Source organism: Salvelinus sp. IW2-2015, linkage group LG8 (assembly GCF_002910315.2).
Source record: "Salvelinus sp. IW2-2015 linkage group LG8, ASM291031v2, whole genome shotgun sequence".
NCBI lineage: Eukaryota > Metazoa > Chordata > Actinopteri > Salmoniformes > Salmonidae > Salvelinus > Salvelinus sp. IW2-2015.
Window position 1 is genome coordinate 28,661,420 of NC_036848.1, and position 5,288 is coordinate 28,666,707.

Below are 5,288 nucleotides of genomic sequence, written 5' to 3' on the forward strand. Positions count from 1 at the left end.
GCTTCACCGTAGGGATGGTGCCAGGTTTCCTCCAGACGTGACGCTTGGCATTTAGGCCAAAGAGTTCAATCATGGTTTCATCAGACCAAAGAATCTTGTTTCTTATGGTCTGAGAATCCTTCAGGTGCATTTTGACAAAAACTCCAAGCGGGCTGTCATGTGCCTTTTACTGAGGAGTGGCTTCCGTCTAGCCACTCTACCATAAAGGCCTGATTGGTGGAGTGCTGCAGATATGGTTGTCCTTCTGGAAGGTTCTCTCATCTCCTCAGATGACAAACTCCGCAGCTCTGTCAGAGTGACCATCGGGTTCATGGTCATCTCTCTGACCAAGGCCCTTCTCCCCCGATTTCTCAGTTTGGCCGGGTGGCCAGCTCTAAGAAGAGTCTTGGTGGTTCCAAACTTCTCCCGTTTAAGAATGATGGAGGCCACTCTGTTCTTGGGGACCTTCAATGCTGCAGAAATGTTTTGGTACCCTTCCCCAGATCTGTGCCTCGACACAATCCTGTTTCGGAGCTCTACAGACAATTCCTTCCACCACATGGCTTGGTTTTTGCTCTGACATGCACTGTCAACTGTGGGACCTTATATAGACAGGCATGTGCCTTTCCAAATGTTGTCTAATCAATTGAATTTACCACAGGTGGACTCCATTCAAGTTGTAGAAACATCTCAAGGATGATCAATGGAAACAGCATGCACCTGAGCTCAATTTCGAGATTCATAGCAAAGGGTCTGAATACCTATGTAAATAAGGTATTTCTTTTTTAAATTTGCAAAAATGTCTTAAAACCTGTTTTTGTTTTGCATTATGTGGTATTGTGTGTAGATTGATGAGGATATCTTTTTTTAAATCCATTCTAGAATAAGACTGTAACGTAACAAAATGTGGACAAAGGGAATGGGTCTGAATACGCCCCCGAATGCACTGTATATATATATACACTGAGAATACAAAACATTAAGAACACCTGCTCTTTCCGTGACATAGAGTGACCAGGTGAACGTAGGTGAAAGCTATGATCCCTTTTCCCTCCACTTCAATCAGTGTAGATGAAGGGGAGGAGACAGGTTAAAGAAGGATTTTCAAGCCTTGAGACAATTGAGACATGGATTGTGTATGTGTGTACATGCATACAGAGAGATGTGTTTTGGTGGTTCAACGTGAAGGATTGTCACACGGTCAGGCAGCTGCAATGTTCTCCTCAGTCAAACATACAGGTGGGCATGACAAAACCATACAGGACAGTACATGACCATGGACAGGCAAACAAAACGTCTACTTTTAGCAGGCTAACGCCTTTTACGATGAAGGATACTGTACAAGCTAGAACACCAGTGAGTCACCCCTCAATCAAAAAAAAAAAGGAGGAGAGGGAAGAACAGGAAAGAAATTCCAGATGTCAACAGTAAACTTTGTCCAGCTCCGGTCTGTGGCCACAGGAGCTTTGTGTACCTGGCCCTGCTAAAGCAATTACTCTACGGAGGGAACTACACAACAAACCCAGAGAATTCTCGGAAGCCTTTCAATCAGGCCCTCCACTGCCTCTCACTGTAACTCTGTGCCAGGCTTCTGCTCGCCCCCCCCCTGCCCTGTGAACCACTGCTAATTTGACAGGGAGAGGTGTGTGTTTGTGTATGTGTGGGGCATGTGGGGTGGGGAGGAGGGGGTTGTGGTGTGTGTGTGTATCACAGAGTAGAAGTGGAAAACCTGGATGGAGGGCATTGGYGGAAGCTGTAGATCCGCGCCTACATGGGTCTCGGGGGGGTGTTGTGATGTGTTGTTGAAAGGTGTGGGAATCTGACTGGAGTTTAAATACAGCACAGCAACACTCTCGACAGATGTACTGCACGGTGCTGTAGTCGTTGTGTCTCAACGTTTTCCTACTAGTTCTTCCCATGGTCTTGCTCCCAGTCTCACCACAGCCCCCACCCATCATGTTGGGAGAGGCATGGCCATCATAATCACTTGGAACTGAAATGAACCAGATCCCTGCTGCAAAGTAAACTGTAAAGCTTTCTTTGGTTTCCCTAATATATCTAGTCCAACAGGGACCCCTGTGGATTACCCATAGAGATTTTGCAATCAAAGAAAGAGATATTATTGGATATGGCCCTTTCAGACTACTGGTTTAATAGCATATACATAAAGACCATTGTTCTTTGTACTGTGGTCACGCTATATATATATATAKATTCAATGTAGTATTTTTTATAGTACATGATAATGACTAAAAACATATATACCAAGACACAAGGTCATCAGAATTACTGTAACATACATGACTTCAGATATTAGACACCCACACTGCCATCTGTTGGAAAAGGGAAGAAATACAGTTATTAAACTAGGAAACTCAGGCTAACACACATTCAATACATGTTGATGCTAAATAATGTCATTTAAGTTTGTGATGAAATGAATTGAAACTGTAATAGTTAAAAAAAAATAGTTCATGAATGAAGACATAATAAAATATTTAATGAGGAAAAAGTATAGAGAAATATTTAACATGCGAAACAACACTGTGGTGTGTTGTTGTGTGTGTGTGTGTGTGTTGTGTGTGTGTGTGTGTGTGTGTGTGTGTGTGTGTGTGTGGTGTGTGTGTGTGTGTGTGTGTGTGTGTGTGTGTGTGTGTGTGTGTGTGTGTGTGTGTGTGTGTGGTGTGTGTGGTGTGTGTGTGTGTGTGTGTGTGTGTGTGTGTGGCGTACACGTGTGTGTGCGCGCCCGTGTGTTTGTGTGTGAGCTGAAGTTATCCGCTGAAAAGCTGGTCAGGTTCACACCATCAAATCATCTTCGTATATGCAGCAGAAAAGTCGACGGAAGAATCTCACGACTCTGCTTTTCTTTGGTTTAATGACCACAACATCTTCTGGAAATGAGAAGGAGAAGATCAATCACAATAGCTTAAATTAGTTACAAATTAGTTAGTTACAAAACTGTCATGTTAAAGTAAAACATTAACTAATACCATATATTACAGAGGGAAATGATAACCTGTCAAAGTGATCTGTGTTAATGTAACTCACCTGACTGGAGGTCAACTGGTTCATCCGTAACCTTAAGGTTGACTGGATTAGTGGCCAGGGGTGTTGTGATGTTGTCCACCTTAACTGGGGCATCAACCAGGGTTGTTGTTGTGTTGTCCAGCACTTTGTCATGGATACTGGTCAAGGGCTTTTTGATGTCTGGCAGTGACAGGGGTTGAAGCAACTCCAACACCTTGACAGGGTGAGGGACAAATTCGTCGGCGATTGCCAGGTYCATGTCCACAGACTGAAAGCAAAAATATTAAATATTTAAGATGTTTATTATTTAACATAACATTTGCAACATTGCAGATTTACTTTTTAATATWTTTTTTTACCAATATTGACAACAATACATTTTTGGATCAGAGATAACTGAATGAGTGGACTTTCATAAAGATAAACACTTRAAATCATTGCTTACTCCATTGCTGCCTGAATCTTCAGCCTYGTCGAAGTCTGCTGCTGAGGGGAGCATCTTGGGGCACATCTTCTTTGCAAACAACTTGGCCACCACTAAACATCTCTCCTCATCATATGTGAAKGCTTCAATCCCAAAGCACTGGGATAATGGGTACATCTTCATGTACTCCCAGTAGAAGGTGTAAGCCCAGTACTGCTTACTGTCAGAGTCGGTACACTTCTCCAGCTCCTCATTAACGATGTTGTGGAATCTGGCAGTGATGCTTTGAAACAGCGTGCAGATACGATCGGTGATAGTCAGGAACTCTGACTCAAGGTTCTCTGACAGAGGAGGGAGCCTCTCCAAGAATAGCAGGACCATTTGTTTCAGGATGACTTTCGTGCCAAAGCCCTGCATGGCATTAGCGGCAAAGCTTGGCGACAAGGTGCAGGTTGCCAGGGAAAAATCTGGTGGTGGGGTGCAGTGTGCCGTGGCAAACCCTGTTGGTGGCGGACAAAGTGAAGATCAGTCTTACATAAAAACTTTAAGGCTTTATTGTTGTGGTTTTTACATACATGTTTGGTGATTGACTAGGAATGCCTTGGAGATCGACCAGTCGATTGCGATTGGCCGGTTGGTCACCACTGCTTTAGTGTGTACTTTACTGGATTTATACTTGGGATATCGCTTTTTCAACAGGAAAAGTTCAACAATCTCTGGGAGAGTCTTTAACTTAATTACCAAACTGTCTAGTTATAAAACTTTAGCCAGTAAGTTACATTACAGTGAAAAATGATCACCTGTCAAAGTGATTGTGACAGTGTAACTCACTGACTGAAGGACAAGTGTTTCATCAAAACCTCAAGGTTGACTGGATTAGTGGTCAGGGGTGTTGTGATGTCTTCCACTTTGACAGGGTTAGGGGTCTCTGGGATTGCCAGGTTCAACCACAGACTGAAAGCAACAAGGACACAATATTTAACAGAACATTTGTACATTTCATATCTCCTTTTTCCCAACATTGACATTCATTTTATTTTTATCAGAGATAATTTAAGAGTGGACTTTCATAAAGATAAACACTTGAAATCTCCTTACTCCATTGTGCCTGAATCTTCAGCCTCGTCGAAGTCTGCTGCTGAGGGAGCATCTTGGGGCACATCTTCTTTGCAAACAATTTGGCCACCACTAAACATCTCTCCTCATCACATGTGAAGGCTTCAATCCCCAGCACTGGGATGATGGGTACCTCTTCATGTACTCCCAGTAGAAGGTGTAAGCCCAGTACTCTTACTGTCAGAGTGCTACACTTCTCCAGCTCCTCATTAACGATGTTGCGGAATCTGGCAGTGATGCTTTGAAACAGCGTGCAGATACGATCGGTGATAGTCAGGAACTCTGACTCAAGGTCCTCTGGCAGGAGGAGCCTCTCCAAGAATAGCAGGACCATTTGTTTCAGGATGACTTTCGTGCCAAAGCCCTGCATGGCATTAGGGCAAAGCTTGGCGACGAGTGCAGGTTGCCAGGGCAAGCCTGGGGTGGATGCAGGGTGCTGGGCAATCTGGGTGCAGGGTGCTGGGGCAAAATCTGGTGGGGGGGTGCAGGTGCCGTGGCAAAGCCTTTGGTGACCACTCTCTCTGGCCCTCGGCTTGCTAATTCCCCCTCCCAGAAGGTCAGGTCATGCGACCAGCGCGGGGCGTGCCGACAGGGCGTCAGGAACTTAAGCTAAGCCGAGTGAGTCGTGATATTCGCACGCGGCCACGCCGAACTCGCTCTTACTTGCCTGTGTCGAGCCCGTCTTGGAAGGAGGTGCCGCGGACAAAGTTAAGATCAGTCTTACATAAAAACTTTAAGCCTT